Raw genomic sequence first — 22,050 nt, 5'->3', positions numbered from 1 at the left:
AAAAAACCTCAGATCACAACAGGTGCTGGCGAGAGTGTGGAGCAAGAACACTCCTCTTTTGCTGGTAGGATTGCAAGTTGGTACAACCACTGTAGATATCAGTCTAGAAGTTCCTTAGAAAAGTGGACATAGTACTACCTAAGAACTCAGTTATACCACTCTTGGTCATAGACTCAAATGATGCTCCAACATATAACAAGGACAAATGCTCCACTATATTCATCCTTATTTATAATAGCCAGAAGCTGAAAGGACACAGATGTCCTTCAACAGAGGATGATACAAAAATGTTGGTCCATCTATACAGTGGAATACTACTAAGGTATTAAAACCAATAACCTTTTGAAATTCGTAGGCAAATAGATGGAACTTATCTATCAATAGATAATAGAAAATATCATCCTCAGTGAGGTTACCCAATCACAAAAAACACACAGGTTATGCACTCACTAATAAGTGGAAATTAGCCCAAAAGCTCGGATTACCCAATCCACAGACCACAGGAATCTCAAGAAGTATGACCAAAATATGAATGCTTCAGTACTTCTTAAAAGGGGGAACAAAAATGTTCACAAGAGGAGGTATGGAGACAAAGTTTTGAGCAGCGACTGAAGGAATGGCAATTCAGAACCTGCCCCACCTCAGGATTCAGACAATAAACACACCACCACCAAAATCAGACAATATTGCTGATGCCAAGAAGTGAATGCTGACAAGAGCCTGATAAAACTGCCTCCTGAGAGGTTCTGCCTGAGCATGATGAATACAGAGGCGAATGCTGGCAGCCAACCATTGAATTGAGAATGGGGTCCCTGAAGAATGAAGAATGAAGAATGAAGAATGAAGAAGCTGAAGAGGTTTGCATCCCCATAAAAACAATACCTATCAACCAAGCTCCCAGGGATTAAATTACTTTCTCACAGAGTACACATGGACAGACCCATGGCTCCAGCTGCATGTGTAGCAGAGGATGGCCTTGTTGGATACTAAAGAAAGGAGAAGGCCATGGTCCTGCCAAGGCTGGGCCCTCCAGTGTAGAGGAATTTCAGGGCTGGGAACCTGAAAGTGCTGGGTGGTTGGGTAGGGGAATACCCTTATAGAAGAAGGGGGAGAGAGGAATGGATAAGGGGATTTATGGATAGGAAACTGGGAAAGGGCAAAATATTTGAAATGTAAATAAAAAAAATAAAACAAAAAAGAAGAAACAGAATTAAAAAGAACAAGCTGCATTTATTCTCAATATGCCCATTTTCCATAGAGCAGCACGATTTCACCCTTGGACAGAAAAGGAGACAAATTTCTGTTTTAGCTTTTATTAAGGGAGTTTGCTTCTAATGTCTTTTATCATTGTTTGTATCGGCATCTACAAAAGCTGTCTTAGGCTTCTGTATCTTGTAATATAAACAATTCATTCCCTGAACAATACTTATCATACATATTTCTACTGTCACATGTATGGTATTCTCAAATAGTTATATTTTAAATTCTCATGGCGTTAAGATTTTTCAGTGGTCAGGAATTCATACAATGCTTCCCTGGTCACAATTGAAAATTATCTGTAATCATTCTCTATAAATGTTTCCAAGGATGATTGGTATTATTTTTGTGATAATACTCTTTACTAGATAGGAAAAGGGAGAAAGTAGAAAACTTAATCAAATAAATAAGCAAAACAAAACAAACAAACCCCCTAAAACCTCAAAATTAACTCTTCTCCCTCAAGAGAACAATGCTATTACAGTCTTAACTGGATAATGCCTCAAGCAATGTGGTCTGGGTTCTCATGATCTCTTAGTGTTCTTCAAAATAATTTAATTAGAGCATCATAAAAGCTACATTATAGACATATTTTAAACATAAATTAATTGAGATGGGTTGGATCATTTGAGGATAGAGTATTTTCTATTTTTCAGGCCTCATCCTTTCTCACAACATCATTACCATAAAGAACACATATTTGGAAAACTGACAAAACTCTGAAAAGTTGAAGTTTTAGAAATCATAATTAAAGCGAAGCCTGACTTGAACTTCCTGAGTTTGTTTGTCAGAGTCACTTAGACACTAAGGAAAAATATGTAGATCAAGTTTAAAACATCATATAACAATTTCTTGATTATTTCCATGACCTCTCTGCAATGAAAGATTTTATAGAGGTTATTTTGGTCTAGTGAATTTGGTCTAAAACTAGTAAAATATTACAAATTATTTCTTAACTATCGATAACTTAATGTCTCTTCATATCAATAACTACTATATTTTCCATTGGATATTAATGACCATGGTTGTAGACACCTTTCATACTAGCTTTCAGGAATCAAAAACAGACAGACCATTGTAAGTCTGAGGATAGCTTCTCTTCTAAGAGAGTTCTAAGTCAGCTGGGGCCACAGAGTAAGGCCATGTGTAAAACAAACAAAACAAAACAAACAAAACAAAAAATCCAAGACAAAAAAAAAAAAGAAACCAAGAAATGATAATATTATCCATTTCTGTGCTAAATGTGATGGTGATGAATTTTATTCTCTTTTGTTGACAGCATGGACAAATCCTGTTTGGAATATGCATTTATTCTATCAGTTGTTTCTCTTGTGAACATGATTTAAATAAGACAACAACTAAATGAACATTTTGTTGATAGTACTTTAATACATCTCCTTCATCTACCTGAAGAAATGAGACTTCCTCCAGGATAGGAATATCTTGAGAAATTCCAAGACACTTTATTCCTGAGGACTTCGATGAATCGTCCTCTCTAACATATCTTTTCCTCCTTGAAGTTATTAGTCCTCCATTCTTATTCACTGGTACAAGTCTGAAAAATTTTCAGACATAAATGAATTTCTCTCACTGGGGGCCAAATGCTGAGATAGACACTCCTTTACTCATGTTCCTTCTGCTTCTAGACCAAATGAACACCATAAGATTAGCAGGCTCTCATCCATTCTCATCACCCTGCTTTTACAGGTTTTATTCAAATATACCCAGCCCCTTGATGTTACCATGGAGTATTCATAAACACTATCCCCAGTTCTTCCTAAATCTATGTGATGGGATAATTCAGTTCTAAAATATCTTTATAAAATTTTAACAAAAGTATCAAAATGACCAACCTATAATATTTAAAGTTTTTAAGAAAAAAATTTCTTAGTTTAGACATCTTAATATTTTGCAAGTGGGTTGTAAATAACGGAAAACACTATAGTCATGATGACATCAGCTAAGTAGATACTGAGTTAGACCCAGCTTATTTATATATTGTTATCAGTGTCTGCATATATAAATATGATGATATTCTAATCTTTAACTTTCTTAAATAATCCCATCCAAGATAATATACTTGACTCTCCTTTCCAAAGGCTAAATGCTCAAGGGGAAATGTGCTGGGATTAGCATCAAAGTGAGTGCTAAGGCCATACTTTTGTTGATATTTGGGCTTTGGCTAGTACTTGGTGCCACCTGGATGAGATTAGCTTGATGTAAACTAATGTTAGTATAATCTTTGGTGTAACTTTTCCCTTAAACCTCCTATTGCCAAGGTCTCCCCCTACATCCTTTGCAAAAATAACGGTTAGCATTCTGCCAAATTAAGCAACTTTCAGGCAGTCGGCAATTTTTCTTTAAGCCCCACATATATTGGCTAACTTATTGCTGTTAATATAATGATCCAAAGGAAAAATAACTTTTCCTGCACAGTTTAAATTGATATCAGGAAAATAAAATATCTTAAATCTAAAGTAGTAGCAGCAGGAGGTGGAAAACCAAGCTCTCACTGTGGTAGACCAGTTAGAAATTCTGGAACTTATTAAAATATAGTATAAACTGGTGAACTCCACCTTTTGTTTTAAACCTCTACTGTGAACACGAGGTAGTAAGGATTTCCCTCTCTGTTAACTTCAAAAGGGAATTTTGGGTGATTTAAGATTCCTAGGCAAGGAACTGCCATGGGAAAGGGAATCAAGATGAACCCACCATAATTACCAGGCAGCTGGAAGACCCCGGGGTGAAATTTTATGGGGCTCAGGGGTTAAGGACCTGTAGTAGACAGGTCATCAGCTTTCACCACCTTGTTATTAACAATCTGGGATGAAGTTAACTGTTTCTTTACTATGGCTCTTAGTCATTCATATCTTCAGGAATGAAAGATTCACAGCATGTCCACCTCCCCTTGTAATTTGATAAATTAATTACATTTTGGAGAAATATCTGCGCTGTTGCTACAGTTTAGGGCCAGAGCATTTCCCTAGAAAATATTGGTTCATGGGTTTGCTCTAACACACCACAGAAAGAAAATAATCGATAGCTTGTCAATTAGTACTACTAGACAGGCTTTTCCAGTGTTAAAGTTATTTATTGTCAATATCTAAGAATATTTATTTTTGGAGAAAATTTATTTTTAATATAGTTATTAATAGTTTTAAATATAAGAATTAAGCTTATGTTAATGAATGAATACAAAATATATTGCTACTAGGGAGCAATATAAAGATTATGAATTTTTTTGTAGGTTTAAAAGTTGACACAATGTGCAAGGTGGGTGATTCTACATTCCATCAATGTTGATCAAAATAGTTTTTGTTCATTACAATCAAACTATGTGATGAATATTTTACAAATATGAAAATGCTCATGCATAAAAATGTTCTCATGAAAACTTATGTTCTGTAAAATGAATGTGGGGTAAAATAAATAAAATGTTTATTTTTTTAAAAAAAGCAATAATAAAAAATTGTATCTAAAAGAAACAAAGCTGATCCTTTGAAATTACTAAATATTTGCTTTATTTTATTTAGTATAGTTATTTTCAGAAAATGTCTTACATATACCTCAGTCTAGTCTCCAACAACACATGCAATCAAGGAAGATCCAATTATGTGGTTCTCCTGTCTGTAGAATTGTGGGTTCTACAATTGCAAAAAGTTTTATTAGTAGGGACAAAATAGCAACAGCATTCCCTTCAAACCATCCCTAAGCAAGAAACATTAAGTATCTAAGATCATTGTTGAAGGTGGTTTGTAGCCTTCTATTCAAAGGAACAACCTAAGATATCACCATAAGAGAGCAGCTAATGCTTGGGCTCAAAACTTTATAGGACCCTCCTTTTTTCTGCTTATGACTTTAAGCTAATGCAAATGTTCATTTATAGTTTCAAATGTTCCAAGACAATTAAGAACCGCAGTGAATTCACTTTGCCTGTATTTAAGTAGAACCACAAATTAGGATGATAGTATGTGTGCTTATAACATGTTTCACTAAATGTCTTAAAGTAACTATGCTTCTCGGAAAAAAAAATAGCCTTTAAAATTATTACTCTTTATTGGCAATGTACCTTGTCATCAAAGAGTTATAGTGAAGACATCAGGTGAGATTAAAGCATCCATTTCAATCAACACAATTTGTAGATCCATGTATATGTTCAAATTTAGTCTTAGCATTTAAACATCATATGTTTGAGATACAGAAGCTACCCGATGTAATGACTTACCTTATGTGTCTTAGCATATCTAGCTATATATCGAATTATATATATCTTCAAGAAAGGAATGACCATTGTAGATATTAAAAGTATTCCTGAGAACTCACGTGATTCACACAAATCTGTGAAGATATAGACCTTAATATGACTTTGGAAGAATCCACCTTTCTGGATGACTTTTGGACACTGCTGGAGGCTATAATGGCACATGTGGGGGAAGTGAGTGAGATGTTAGAGTTAGAGTTAGAGATGAAGTCTGAGTTTGACTGAGCTCTAAAATCTCAAAATAAAACGCCAATGGATGAGGAAAGAGTTGCTTTTAGAGAAAAGTAAAGAGTAAGTAAGGACAGGCGGTCTAGTTCAGGTACCAATGTGATTAACATTGTGGCATGGCAACAAGAATATCCCTGGAAGCTGCAGCAGAGTCTTTCCCTCCCACTCAGGTAGAAGACGATGTACTGTGGGGAAAATGTCATCACACATTTCCACAGGCTACAGAGAAATCAAATGTGAAGCGGCCAATGCACCAAGTTCCATTGTCGATACAGTTAAAGCAAAGGCTGCTGGTTACTGCTCTTCAGCAACAATTCTGGTCCTTCGGCCATCAGTTACCATGAGAATGCCCATCCCCTTGCAAGATGATTGCAACAGTTTCAAGGCACAGAAGACTTTCAGTATTTCTAAACAATAAATTATGTTTTATTAATAGCTATATAGTGATTCAGAGAACATCTTGTTATCATACAATAGGTAGACTGTTACATAATGTAAAAACTTTCATATGCCCTAGAAAATCAAACACTTGTATTTCTGATTCCATGTTGATATACCCTTTATTGTAGCAGTACAGAAATAATTTTAATATTTATAAGGATTCCTCTAAATTTAAATGTATTGCATTATGCTCTTTGTATCACTTATAATTATAAAAGTTCAGAAATATGATCTATATTAATCTAAAATGAGAGTAGGTGACTAATGTTAAAACTATCTCAATATTTACATTTTGTTTTGGACATTTTGTTGTTTTTTTTCCGGGGGGCATATTGTTGTTTATTTATTGTCTGTGAGTGTGCATATTTGTGTGTGGGAATGCAAGTGTGCAGTATTAGGATGTAGATGCTAGAGGACCACATTTTCTGTCACGCTTTCCCTTACACCTCTATGAGATACGGTTTCATTTACATCAGTTCCTCCATAGGTCTGATGGTAATAACACCTAGATAATAAATATGAACTCCTGCAAAAAATCTTCCACAGTTCATAATCTGAATTCAAGACCTTATGTGTGCCCTGAAAGTCCGTTTAGAATAATGTAGATCACATATCTAAAATTTTATAATTATACATGATACCAAGGGTATCATTTATGTGTTTAGCCTTAGAAATATTCCTTATAAATATTAAAAGTCGGTTCTGTGCTTGTACAATGATGAATACATCAAAATCAAGCTTTAAGTACAACTCTGTAGTGCCTGAAACTATTTAACCATTTACCTTGTTATAGGAAAATTATTAGAAGATATATTATTCAGATAAGACATATGATATGATAGAACAGAATCTTATAAAACCTTTTATTATAATACACTTCATTCCTTTCCCCCATTATACTATATATATATATATATATATACATGTAATTAAAAACATAAAGACATAGAAGAATGCATTTAGCCAAAAGTAGTCACAAAGCCAAAACCAAATATGAATGTTCAAAAATTTCTTGATTATCCAATGTAAAAAAAAGATAAATAAAGCTGCAGTAATTAATTTTTGTCATTTTTGGGTCTGTGCTTTTAATATGCAGAATTTAAACTGCAAACCTATGTATTTCTATGTATTACTTTTTTTGCTACTCCCCTTAGTGATGGATAATGTATTAAATAAAGTAAATAAAAACCTATTTTTAAGATAAGGATTTTTTTATTATCTTTAATCGTTTTTTACACTCCAGTCATTATTCCCCTCCTGTTTTGCCTTCTGAGGGTTTCTCATCCCATTACTCCTCCTCTGTCTCCAAGAGGATGTCCCCATCCCCCACTGCCACCCCACCCCCAAACCCTCTTGACCACCCCACTCTCTGTAGCCTCAAGTCCCTCAAGGTATAGGTGTGATTTCTCCCACTGTTGTCAGATGAGGTAGTCCTCTGCTGTATGTGTGTCAGGGGCCTCAGATTAGCTAGTAAATGCTGCCTGGTTGGTGGTTTAATGTCTGAGAGATCTCCAGGAGTGGGGGTCCAGGTTAGCTGAGACCAGCAAGAGAATGGTGGTTTTCCTGTTGGGTTGCCCTCCTCCTTAACTTCTTCCAGCTTTTCCCTAGTTTAAGCACAGTGTCTCTGGCTTTTGTTCATTGGTTGGGTGTAAGGATCTGCATCTACCTCAGGCAGTTGCTTTTTGGGACGCACTGAGGGCAGCCATGATAGGTTCCTGTCTGTAAGCACACCATAGCCTCAGTAATAGTGTCAAGCCTTGAAGCCTCCCCTTGAGACAGGTCCCAATTTGGGCCTGTCATTGGCCCCCCTTCCTTCAGTCTCTTCTCCATTTCTGTTCTTGTGGTTTTTTCAGACATGAATAATTCTTATGGAATATCAACCCCATGACTCTACTTGATTCCCTGTTTTTCTACTGGAGGTGAATTCTATAAATTCTCTCTCTCCAGTGTTGGGCAATAATTTTAAACATATAACATGCTAACATGTAACGAAGAATAGAGATTATGAATCATTTCATATTTTACTATTATAAACTGAAAGAATATTTACTCAAAAACATTAGATTATAACACAGCAAAACCAATTCTGTAAGCATAAGGCACCCACGATCAATACAGTTCTCTAAGACCAGGTTTGTGCAAGCCTTTAGTCTCAGAACTTAGGAGACAGGTAGGAGGATATGTTGAGTTACGAGTTAGTCAGTCTACAAAGTAAATTCCAGGATAGTCGAGGTTATGCAGAGAACCCCTGTCTCAAAGCACTAAAACAAATAAATGTAAACAAAAACGGGCAAACCAATAACATTTAAAAATGAAAAGAAAACATTAAAACCAGAACTCGGGGCTGGGGATTTAGCTCAGTGGTAGAGCGCTTACCTAGGAAGCGCAAGGCCCTGGGTTCGGTCCCCAGCTCCAAAAAAAAAAAAAAAAAAAAAAAAAACAGAACTCAATGACACAGAGCCTGAATTAAACAAGAGTGTTTGTAGTGTTAAATATTAAGAAGAAGAAGGAGGAGGAGGAGGAGGAGGAGGAGGAGAAGAAGAAGAAGAACAACAACAACAACAACAAGAAGAACAAGAACAAGAAGAAGAACAAGAAGGAGAAGAAGAAGAACAAGAAGGAGAAGAAGGAGGAGAAGAAGAAGAAGAAGAAGAAGAAGAAGAAGAAGAAGAAGAAGAAGAAGAAGAAGAAGAAGAAGAAGAAGAAGAAGAAGAAGAAGAAGTAAGAAGAAGAAGAACAACAACAACAACAAAAACAAGAAGGAGAAGAAGGAGAAGAAGAAGAACAAGAAGGAGAAGAAGGAGAAGAAGAAGAACAAGAAGGAGAAGAAGGAGAAGAAGAAGAACAAGAAGGAGAAGAAGGAGAAGAAGAAGAACAAGAAGGAGAAGAAGAAGAAGAAGAAGAAGAAGAAGAAGAAGAAGAAGAAGAAGAACAAGAACAAGAACAAGAACAAGAACAAGAACAAGAACAAGAACAAGAACAAGAACAAGAACAAGAAGAACGAGAAGGAGGAGGAGGAGGAGGAGGAGGAGGAGGAGGAGGAGGAGAAGAAGAAGAAGAAGAAGAAGAAGAAGAAGAAGAAGAAGAAGAAGAAGAAGAAGAAGAAGAAGAAGAACAAGAAGAACAAGAAGAACAAGAAGAACAAGAAGAACAAGAACAAGAAGAACAAGAAGAACAAGAAGAACAAGAACAAGAAGAACAAGAAGAAGAACAAGAAGAAGAACAAGAAGAAGAACAAGAAGAAGAAGAAGAACAAGAACAAGAAGAACAAGAACAAGAACAAGAAGAACAAGAACAAGAACAAGAAGAACAAGAAGAAGAAGAACAAGAACAAGAACAAGAACAAGAAGAACAATAAGAACAACAAGAAGAAGAACAAGAAGAAGAAGAAAGAAGCACCATCCCACACTACCACCGGCTACTTTCTACTTTCTAGTCTGGTGATCCTGAAATCTTTCTGCCCAGCTTGCTGCTAAGTTCCCATGGTGGGTCGCTGCCATGCCAGCCCCAAATCCCTGTAACCTGGTGAAATCAAAATTCTAGAGGCTTATAATTTATCAATCAGATTTATATCAGTAAATTGTCACCCCACAACATGTCCATACAATAAACTCAGAGCCAATTGTTATTGATGAAAACTGCCCACCTAGATAAGACAAATTGTCCTATAATTATCTATCTCTTATAAGATATTCATAGCTGCCTGTGACTATTTAAAGCCACATGGATCTGGGTTGTCCTTCTCTTTCTCCATCTACCTCTCCCTCTCTGTACTCTCTGTTCGGTCTCTAAAACTCTCAGCCTGCCTTTCTTTTTCACTGCCCTATCACCGGCCTTGCCTTATCTTGTGCCTGTCCTCACCTGCATATGGACAACTCACAAGTGTTTTGAGTTATAATTCAATTTTAGTAGAATAAATAAGAGAAGAAAACAAATATCATTAATGTTTCATAACAAAAGGTACTTGGCTGCTAGATTTTTGGTATAGTGAGTATTCCCAAATAAATACTTCAACAAATAAATATTTTTGATTTTCACTCAAAACAGAGGTCACGTATTTACCTGAAATTCAATATAACTTATCCATGATAACACCCACAATATAAAAATCAACTTTGAAAACATTTTTATCATGGCATTTTTAAATGAAAAAATATTAAATTGTTTTACTCAACAGATATTGTTGAAAATATCTGTTTTAATTTTTATTACAGTGGTCTAGATGGTGGTCTCTGTTGTTACAATCTCTCTTCAAATCTCAATTTTGATCTCAGTTAGGTATGCCACATGGACCAAGTTAACTAAAATTATAAACCTCTAATTTACTTAAGGGACATATATTACTAATCATTTCACAATAGTTTTCCTATAGATGACTAGTGATTATGATATCTTAAGCATGTAATGAAATCTATTATCTCAGTTTTGCTAAATCCAGTGGATTTGACCTTGAGGAAAGAAAAAAAACTATTAAGTTTAAACTGAGCACAGATTTTACAAAGACAGAAAGATGTGAACGTGCTAATAAGACCAATATGAGTTTTGTTTGGGGTTCATGGTTCTAATAAAGGAAATCCTGAAAATGACTTTCTCCTGGGACCTTAGCCATTGCCAGAGGTAGCTGAGAAACTGTGAAACTCTGAATTACCTTCAACCATCAGACACATATAGCTATCCAAAGATTAAAATCACGGGCACTGTGGTAAGTATTTCACAAATTAGATGTTTATGACAAAGAAGCCAGAAATCCCTGGAGCTGGAGTCAAAGGCGGCCCTGAACTGCCATGTATGTGTTTGAAACAGATCCCAAGCGCTGCACAACAGCAGGAAGTACTCTTAACCTCTGACTCATCTCTCCAGCCCCTTTTCTTATTTTTATTATACCTTTAGGTGGTCATGTAGTTATCATAGTAACAGATTTGGAGTTTACCACAGTCTGGGACAGAGGCATGAATTTTGTGCAAATTTATCACGTGGATTTCAATATATGTTGATTTCTCTTGGCTCATATTTATCATTTGTGTAAAACTGAGTGGAATTTTGGTATAAAATTGATACCAAACCATATCATAGTATCATAACTCTATTTGATGTAAACTCCTGTATTACTCAATGGAATCTGAGACTGGGTCTTCTCATTATGAAAGATAGTCAAATAAATATTAGAGCATTTGTGGTGTTTCTCAACACTTGTTTGAGGTGGGATTTTGTAGATGTGGGAAATACAGTGCAAATCTACGATATAGAGCATTGCCTTAAGGATGGACAGAGTCCAGAATTACTAGATGTAATTGCTAAGCTATGTCAGTAGCTTCTGATTGTCACCAAAAATTGGCATGCTTAGAACAATGCATATTCCATGTATGCTAGTTAAATGTACAACTTACACATTGCCTCCATAAATACTACTAATTTGACAATTAGATGCAGTTTGTAACGGTCCAAACATAAGCTATGAGACAAACAAGCTACAAGCACTTCTTTCTCATATGTAAATACATTAATAGAATTTTTCATCCTCCTCTTAAAAGAAGTTCCCACCTTCTTTATTTCCATCCAAAGATTTATCAATATGTCTTCAATCACTTATTTTCTTTGCAATTATCAGTTACAAATTATTTTTTGTCATTTCTTGTCCTACTGTGATCTTTCATATATGTTCTACCTAGAGGTAATCATTAACCATACTCCTTTGCTGTACTTTATGAAAGTAACAGCCTCACCCAGGTAGTTAAGACAGTAACTATCTGAATGGTAGATTATATTCAACCTATATTCACATTTTGTAAGGCCATGTTAGACACATTGAAATAAGCACTGCTTTATGATCCATATTACCATAATATGAAAGGAGAAAATACCAGCGTAAACCTGGAAATCTATGTCTGTCTCTTTGTCAATATCCTTTTAGTATAGAATAACATAGTTTGTAAATTTTTATAGAATAACTTTAATTAGAAATTTTAAATAACGAAGAATGTCATTAATACTAATTTCTTCTTGTAACTTAATAGTTGTGCTCTTCCCAACTGTATTAGATAGGTGTGGTTTTGCTATTTGCTGCACACAAAATGTAAGTTTATACTAACATATCTTTATATATATATATTTGTATGATATGTACATATTGTATGATATGTACAATTTGCATATTCAATCATTTGATGGTTCATGAAAGTTGTACATAAATACATTAAATTAAAATTATCAGTCAGAGTCTATCTGAAAGTGTTTCATTTAAGATAAAAGTGTTATCTACAGGTAGTTCTATTTGAAAATAATTTATAAACAGTACCTAAGGGACTAGACAGAGTTAAATTTTAACTCAGTCCTCTGGTCTCTAAGACCTTGCACTGTTCCTAAAATGTACATAATTTGTAATTGATCAGAATCTTTTCAGTTTACATGGTTGTAGTGGTTACCTTTCTCTTGCTGTAAAAAAAAACACGAGGCCAAGAAGCAACTTGGGGAAGAGACAGCTTATGCCGGTTTGTTAATTTCAGGGGCTAAGAATTCATGAGTTTGTTATGTCATAGAAATATAGCAGCTAAAAGAAAATATGCAGCAGGAATAAGAGTCCAAGAGCTTGCAAACTAGAGATGTAATCAAAAGAACAAAGAATGAAATGGTAGTGCTGGAGGTTTTGAATCTCAAACCCGATCCCCAGTGATATACTTTCTGAGCAAGACTGCTCTCCCTAAGCCTCCTCAAACAGTGCCATTGGAAGGTGGCTAAGTGATCTAATGTTCAGACTGCAGGTTATGTCACACTTAAGCTGTCATAACTGTCTGTCAATGTCAGAGGGAAATGAACCGCAGGGGTAAATACGGAACTATCTTTGAATGTAAAACCAGAGGTGCTTCCAATTTCAACAAATCCTGACGCCTGTACAGTAATCATTTTTGTTTGTTTGCTTGGTAGTTTTCATTTTTTTTAAAGTTTGTCTTGTTTTTCATTCAAATGCCACAATATTGAAATCACCTTAATTTTTGTACCACAAATTTATGTATACAATAATCCTTCCATCTGTTCGGTTAACCCAATGAGTTTGATGTTTCTTATTATGTCTACAGATTAACTTAGTTTGAAGATGGAAAAATAGCATTGTGCTATCCACAGGAAGATAGTCATTACAGTCATTCTTAGAATTTCTCTAACTTCACATTTTAAAAATTATTCTTGAATAGCGTAATCCCAAATTTCAGAAACTATAAATTTGTAACTTTTCTTAAGTCTCTCGAAACTGAAACCTCCTGAAAATCCCTTTTAGTGTAAAGTCATGGATTAGGATATTATTAATTCTTTTTAGATTATTGAACTGTGATTGTTTGCTGCTGATCATTCATTGTACATTGGATATTACTTAATCATCTCTTTGTTCACTTGTGTTTAATATTGGGTTTTCCCAAGTGGTTGATGCAGGAGTTAATCTTTAGAGAAAGCACATGATTTATCTAAAAAAGCAACTTGATACTCCCATTCATATATTCCTCTTTCCAAAGTTCCAATTCATATCCACTTCATTTCTCCTTCATATTGTGTTGAGGATAGAACTGAAAATGATAAGAGAACCAGTTAGACTTGAACAAATGTAAGTGTGTCCCTGAAAATGTGGGCTATATTTTACAAGCTATAAGAAGGAAAACTTGCTTAAAATTAGTTGAGTCCTTTAAATTGACTTATTAGGACGTACATGGTAGATTATAGTACAAAAGATATTTATAGTCCAAAAATGTAACTGACATGACAATATTGCAATGTATCTCTATTGAAACAAAATTTACCCATTTCCTTAACATATGGCAAATATGGTATAATTGAAAGATGAAAAAGATGTACCTTCTACTGAGCCTTATTCCTGATCACACCCCACTCCCTCTCTCCCACTTCCTTCCTCAGGAATACAGGCCATCCAATAATGCAAATGCCCTGAAGGGTTCATAATGAGAAATGCTTGTGATATTAACTCAAATATTTCAAATAATAGGCTAAAAGAGGGGAGGGAATTTATGGAAAGAGAAATAGGTCCCTCAGTTTTCGAGTTGTGTGGTATCAAAGGAAATGCACCGCCAGGTTGCAAAGCATCTGCTAAAGGACAGAGCGTTTGCAGAAACTAATTCTGGAGAGGGTCTAAGTGGCACAAGTGCGTCTAAGGTTCATCCCCAGAACATTTCATCCACAAATATCACAGCACTCTGTAGCACAAGGGGCTTGCCAAGCACAGGATTTCATTTAGCACCCTGGTAGTTCACTTAATTAGAATAAACCCAGACATCCTAAGACTCTTTTGTAAGCCTAAACCTCATCATCACAAACCGGCTTTTTAATTATGTGGTTCTTAGGAGACTCTGGGCATGTAATAGAACAGACTGTAAATATAGCCATTAACAAACATGCCTTCTCTCTCTCTCTCTCTCTCTCTCTCTCTCTCTCTCTCTCTCTCTCTCTCTCTCTCTCCTCTCCAGGGACACAAGTGCTGTTGGTGATATAACATTTGAAAAGCAACATTATCATCACATAATATTTCCCTTGAAAAATCGAGCTAAACTTATTGCTGTATTTGTGGCAATAATACATTAAGACTTAGACAGTGAGTAGAAGATTTAGAAATTTCTGATACCCTCTCTAGCCTACACGTTGTGCCATATTCTCGATTCTCATCATTATTATTTTGTTTCCAAAAGGAAAGCACGTTTGCAAATATAGTATCTATAGAATAGTGATGGGGTTACACATCGAAGTTAATATTTGTTAGTATATATAAAAAGATTGCTAAAGGCAAGCAAACATCATGTGAATTTGCCACAGAAAATATTTTTTTCAGATTTTTAATCTACTTTATCTTTTTCTCACAACCCCTGGTCTCCACAAGGATGGCTTCACCCCATCCCACCACCACCCCCACCAAACCTCTAAACTTCCTGGGGCCTCCACTCTCCTGAGGGTTAGGTGCATCTTCTCTGACTGAACTCAGACCCGGGAGTCCTCTGTTGTATTTGTGTTGGGAGGCTCATATCAGCTGGTGTACGCTGCCTGACTGGTGATCCAGTGTCTGAGAGATCTTGGAGGTCCAGGTTCAATTGATACTGCTGGTCCTCCTTTGGGTTGCCCTCCTCCTCAGCTTCTCCCAGCTTTTCCCCAATTCGACCACAGGGATCAGCAGCTTCTGTCCATTGGTTGGGTGCAAATATCTGCCTCTGAGTCTTTCAGTTGCTTGTTGGGTCTTTCTGAGGGCAGTCGTGTACTTTAGCATGTTAAGCACCAGAATGTGTTCAGGTTTAGAGCCTGCCAGATGTGTGTGTGTGTGTGTGTGTGTGTGTGTGTGTGTGTATGTGTGTGTTTGTATGCGAGTGTAATGTGATGTATACAGGTGAATTTGATTGTGTGTGTGTGTGTGTTCTTGCGAGTGTGCATTTCCATGTGGAGTTTAGAAGATAATAACTATCTAGTGTCTTATTAAGCTTCTGTCTGCTTTATTCATTGTCATAGATCACCTACCTAACCTGCAGCTCATCAATTCCACACAACTGGCTGACAAGAAAGCCTCAGGGCTTCTTCTAGCTCCCTCTCCCCTGAACCACAATTATAGGTGTGAGCTATTAACTCTGGCTCTTTAATCAGTTTCTGGGATTCCAACTAAGCAGGTCTTCGATCTTGAGGAGCAGGCACACAACTGAAGGAGCCATCTCTTCAGACTCAGGTTCCTGTGTTTCAGAATTCTCAGTAGCTAAATAATAGTGGTGGGAAACATTTTTTTCTCATTACTCAAACTTCTTACTCAGTATATTGCAAAGAGAGAATTAAGGAGAGCAATATAGGACTATTAATTTATTCTAAATTCATACTTTACACAATAAAGAACTTTTACTTCACTTTAATAAAGATGTCAAGAAAGTATAAATTACACTTTTTAATAAATGATAGAAAGGCTGGAGAGATGGCTCAGTGTTTAAGAGCACTGACTGTACTTCCAGAGGGCCTGAGTTCAAATCCCAGCAACCACATGGTGGCTTACAACCATCTGTAATGGGATCTGATGCCTTCTTCTGGTGTGTCTGAGGACAGCAACAGTGTACACATATAAATATAAATATTTAAGAAAAAAGATACATACTTTCACACACACACACAAAAGGCAAAATAACAAAAGGAGCAAAAAAAAAAAGATAGAAAATTGCTCTCAAAAAGGGACTTAGGTCCTCCAAATTCTTTGGCCTAAAGAGATTCAACTTTCAACTGAATAGACTCTAAAGAGCATGCTAATGATAAATGATGATGATGATGATGATGATGATGATGATGATGATGATGATGACCATGATGACAAAGATAATGATGATATAATCCATCACGGTCATGTGTCCTGGGGACATTAGGTTACATAATGAATTAATAAAAGTAGTTGGAATATAGGCAGGGTCTATTGCAAGTTACTCCATAAATGTCTTAATTTAACCTAACAGAATTCTGGGCTTTTCACATGTCTGTTCAATAAAGGTTTGCAAGACAACTAAAGATCAAGTATGAAGTAAAAACGAGAAAATCATCAGTTTCCAACTTCATGAACAGAAAACTCAAGTAAAATCAAACTTGGGTGTAATGGTAAGTATTTGCAAGAGAAGGGAACTTTCAACCTGTCATTTAATTAATAGAGGATAGCCATTCTTTCCCTATGGAATCAAAGCATAAAAGCAGATATTTTATTTCTTAAATTGAACGTTAGCTTAGAGTGTACATCAAACATATGAATTACAACTGAAATAATAGCTACTGGAAACACCATCTTCAAAAAACCAATGCCATCCTCTGCCATCGGTCCCTCTACTTCGTTGGTGGTTTAGTCCCCAGGAGTTATGGGGGATCTGGTTGGTTGATATTGTTGTTCTTCCTATGGAGTTGCAAACCACTTCAGCGCCTTCAGTCCTTTCTCTAATTCCTCAATTGCTGTCCCTGAAGTCAGTACGATGTTTAGCTTCAAGCATCCACATTTGTATTAGTAAGGTTCTGACAGATCCTCTCAGGAGACATCCATATCAGGCTCCTCTTAGAAAGCACTTCTTGGTATTACAAATAGTGTGCAGGCTAGGTGGTTGCATATGGGGTGGATCTTGAGGTGAGAAAGTCGCTGGATGGCCCTTTTTTTTTAGCTTTATATAGTCTGTGACTTGTTCCTTGGATATTCTGAGCCTTTGGGTTAATATCCACTTATATGTGAGTGCACACCATGTGTGTTTTTTTGTGACTGAGTTACCTCACTCAGAATGATACTTTCTAGTTCCGTCTGTTTGCCTATGGATTTCATGAAGTCATTGTTTTAAATATCTGAGTAGTACTTCATTGCGTAAATGTACCTTTTTTTATCCATTTGTCTGTTGAGGGCCATCTGGATTGTTTCCAGCTTCTGGCTATTATAAATAAGGCTGCTATAAACATAGTGGAGCACCTGTCTTTTTTGTATGTTGGAGCATCATTTGGGTATATGCCCAGGAGTGATATAGCTGGGTCCTCAGGTAGTACTATATCCAATGTTCTGAAGAACTTCCAGACTGATATCCAGTGGTGGTTCCAGCTTGCAATCCCACAAGCAATGGAGAAGTATTCTTTCTCCACATACTCACCAGTATCTGTTGTCACCTGAATTTTTGATCTTTGCCATTCCTGTCAGGTGTCAGGTAGAGTCTCAGGGTCATTTTGATTTGCATTTCTCTGATGACAAAGGATATTGAATATTTCTTTAGGTGCTTCTTAGTCATTCAATATCCCTCAGCTGAGAATTTTTGTTTAGATCTCTACCCCATTTTTTTTAAATACGATTATTTGCTCTTCAGTAGTCTAACTTCTTGAGTTCTTTGTATATATTAAGTATTAGCCCTCTGTTGGATGTAGGATTGGTAAAGATTTTTTCCCCAATCTGTTGTTTGCCATTTTGTACTAATGACAATGTCCTTTGCCTTACAGAAGATTTGAAGTTCTGTGAGGTCCCATTTGTCAATTCTTGATGTTAGGGCATAAGCCATTGGTGTTATATTCAGGAAATTTCCCCCTGTGCTCATGTGTTTGAGGCCCTTCCCCTCTTCCTCTAATATTAGTTTAACTGTATGTGGTTTTATGTGGAGGACCTCAATCAACTTGGACTTGACCTTTGTACAAGGAGATAATAATGGATCAATTTGCATTCTTCTACATGCTGACCATCAGTTGAAACAGCTCCGTTTGTTAAAAATGCTTTCTGTCTTCCACTGGATTATATTAGCTCCTTTCTCAAAGATCAAGTGACCATAGATTCATGGGTTCATTTCTGGGTCTTCAAATCTATTCCACTGACATACCTGTCTGTCTCTGTACCAATACAATGCAGTTTTTATCAGGATTGCTCTGTAATACATATTGAGGTAAGGGATGACGATTCTCCCAGAAGTTCTTTTATTGTAGAGAATAGTTTTCACTATCCTGGTTTATTTGGTTTTTCCAAATGTATTTACAAATTTCTTTTTCTAACTGAGCAATTGAGTTTGAATTTTGAAAGGGATTGCATTCAATCTGTAGATTGTTTTGGCTAGATGGACACTTTTACTATATTAATCCTGCCAATCCATGAGCGTGGGACATCTTTCCATCTTTGAAGATCTTCAATTTCTTTCTTCAGACACTTGAAGTTCTTGTCATACAGATCTTTCACTTGCCTGGTTAGAGTAACGCTCAGGTAGTTTATATGTGGCTATCGTGATGGGTGTCATTTCCCTAATTTCTTTCTCAGCCTATTTCTCTTTTGAGTAGAGGAAGGCTACTGATTTGTTTGAATTAATTTTATATCCAGCCACTTTTCTGAAATTGTTTTTCAGGTGTAAGAGTTCTCTGGTTGAATTTTTGTCATTACTTATGTATACTATCATATCATCTGCAAATAGTGCTATTTAGACTTCTTCCTTTTCAATTTGTATCCCTTTGACCTCCTTTTGTTGTGTAATTGCTCTGCTAGGACTTCAAGTACTACATTGAATAGGTAGGGGGGTAGTGGTTGGTCTTGTCTTTAACCTGATTTTAGTGAGATTGCTTCAAGTTTTACTCTATTTAATTTGATGTTAGCTACTGGTTTGCTGTATACTGCATTTTACTGTGTTTAGGCATGGGCCATGAATTCCTAATCTTTTCAAGACTTTTCACATGAAGTGGTGTTGAATTTTATCAAATGCTTTCTCAGCATCTAATGAGATGATCATGTGCTTTTTTTGGAGTTTGTTTACATAGCAGATTGTGTTGATGGATTTCCAACCATCACTACATCCCTGGGATGAAGCCTACTTGATTATGATGAATGACCATTTTGATGTGTTCTTGGCTTCAGTTTGTGAGAATTCAGAAATCCCTTATACCCATGGAAGCTGAACAAAGAAATTAAAGACTATTTAGAATTTGATGAAAATGAAGGCACAAAATATGCAAACTTATGGGACACATGAAAATAGTGCTAAGAGGAAAAACTCATGCTCTAAGTGCCAAAAAATAAAGAAAAACAAAAACAAACAAAGAAACAAACAAACAAGCAATATCCCTGAGAGAGCATAATAGGATACCTGAAAGCTCTAGGGGAAAAAAAGCAAATACATCTAAGAGGAGTAAAATGAAGGAAAATAATCAAATTCAGGGCTAAAATCAATCAACTAGAAACAAAAACAACTATATAAAGAATCAACAAAACCAGGACCTGTTTCTTTAAGAAAATCAACAAGATAGATAAACCCTTAGCCAGACTAACCAGAGGGCACAGAGACCTTATCCAAATTAACAAAATCAGAAATGAAAGGAGAAGACATAACAATGGAATCTAGGGTAATTCAAAAAGTCATCAGATCCTACTACAAAAGCCTATCCTGAACAAAACTGAAAAATCAGGATAAAATGGACAATTTTCTAGACAAATTCCAGGTACCAACATTAAATCAGGATCAGATAAATCATCTAAAGAATCACCATAACCTCTAAAGAAATAGAAACAGACATTAAAATTTTCCCAACCTATAAAAACCCAGGGCCAAATGGGTTTAGTGCAAATTCCATCAGACCTCCACAGAAGACCTAATACCAATACTCTCCAAACTATTCCACAAAATAAAAACAGAAGGAACACTACCCAATTCATTCTATGAAGCCATAATTAAGTTTATACCTAAACCACACAAAAAGCCAGCCTAGAGAACTTCAAACCAATTTCCCTTATGACTATCAATGTCAAAATATTAAATAGTTCATCTTTTTAAGGATATGTTTATAAAAAACTGTTTATAGAATTTCAAAACTACTCTCAGGACCTGTGACTTGCTTAGATTCCAATAAATTGCCATAGTTTAATACTAACAACTACAGAATAGTTTTACAGAACACAAGTAAACATTGAAAACTGTGAGTTTAAAAACATACATAAAACAAAGTCCATAAATAACCAAAGGTAAGGTTGGGCTGCTCCACTAAGTTCTCATGGCTGCTTTATGAATATGTCATTACTTAGTGATTCCCTGTGACTTGGAAAAATATTAGTGAGGTCTCACATTTAGAGATATATTCCCATGGATTCATCAACAAATTCATCTATTACTTTTGTGGTCTAATCAAATATTGTTATAATAATATTTTTGCTTCTCAAATGTCTTGGAGAAAACTCAGTGTCAGTGCACCAGGTTTATGTCCCAAACTGAGCATAAGACAAAGTGTTCATATCTATAATTTTATCCTACAATAACACCTGCTCCCCGACTTTGATAGAAGAATGCTCACAAAATGTTCCAACATAATTTCTAGGTAAACTGTAACTTTATAATGAGCATGGTCAAGATAGGGCCGACCTCAGGACCGTAGTTCCACATGATTTCACAGGCTCCTGGCACGTATGTCCCATGTTTCTTTATTCTGTTTGTTTATGAAGTCATTGCTTTGTAAATAAATCATATGCTCTCTTTAGCAAAACCAATTCTATGTCTTTTTTCTAATTATCTCTTGGCTGTGTTAATTTTAGGCATTGTTTTCACAAATCTGGAAGCAGATCAGTAATACCCGCGAAGCTGTGTCAACCATTCTGGTCATAAAATCTCAAACTGAGTGTTTGTATTGGGATTATTCAGTCACAAGAGGCTTTCATCATATTTTCTCCATTGTTTGCAAAGGACAAGTCAATAGTAGATATCCCCAAATCCCATAATAAATTAATATTATATTAACTTTGTTCCTCATAATAATATTGTGAAGAGTTCATTGTGGCCAATTGCAAGTCTACAAGTCTGCACGTAACAGATATTTGACAAGATATTTCAGCACGTACATCTTTAGGAGCTTAAAGATCAAACCTGGAATGTGTCAGCCTGTTTATGTTTTATATTTTCATGTCTGTCGAAATATTCTGTACTATGTCTCAGTAAAGCAGTACAAAAATAGTGTTAATTCAGCATGCTGTGCTCATGATTATATCCAAGGTAATTCATGGTGGCCTATATATGACCATTATGCATAACTAACTGAAGCTATAGTGCTTTCTGAGAACTATTGGGAAAAATGTGAGGGACATTATATCAAAAGGAACCCTGGTTGTAAATAATAAATAAATGCTTTCAGTAAACGATGACAACATAGAGTTCCACCATAAAACCAGCAGAATAAATAGTCTGCATGTTTTCATTAGTGAAATACTCTGAATTCTGGAAAATCTTCCCCAAATAACAATTACCGAAATGATGGATTAGATTGTACAGAAGAGGGATCAGTATGCTACAGCTCTCAGGTTTCTTTAGGAAGTCTTCTTATACAAATAATTTGAGCAGAATATAAGTTTAAACTTTATTTTTCAATCAGCCTTTCAGTAGGTTTTGGCTGCT

The 22,050-nt window shown here is 35.8% G+C and overlaps 1 long non-coding RNA gene across 1 annotated transcript in view; it reads left to right on the top strand.

The window, feature by feature from the left end:
* Positions 1-21,399, top strand: part of LOC120103595 (uncharacterized) — a 29,270-nt gene extending 7,871 nt beyond the window's left edge. Inside the window, exons 2-3 of the long non-coding RNA XR_005506152.2 lie at positions 16,685-16,789; positions 21,198-21,399. This is a non-coding gene — a long non-coding RNA (uncharacterized LOC120103595). The remainder of the gene's footprint in view (positions 1-16,684; positions 16,790-21,197) is intronic.
* Positions 21,400-22,050: the final 651 nt, after the last annotated feature.

This window comes from Rattus norvegicus, chromosome 6, assembly GCF_036323735.1.
Source record: "Rattus norvegicus strain BN/NHsdMcwi chromosome 6, GRCr8, whole genome shotgun sequence".
In the NCBI taxonomy this organism is placed as follows: domain Eukaryota; kingdom Metazoa; phylum Chordata; class Mammalia; order Rodentia; family Muridae; genus Rattus; species Rattus norvegicus.
The sequence above is the reverse complement of the archived record's forward strand: the minus strand, read 5'-3'. Positions and strand labels throughout refer to the sequence as shown.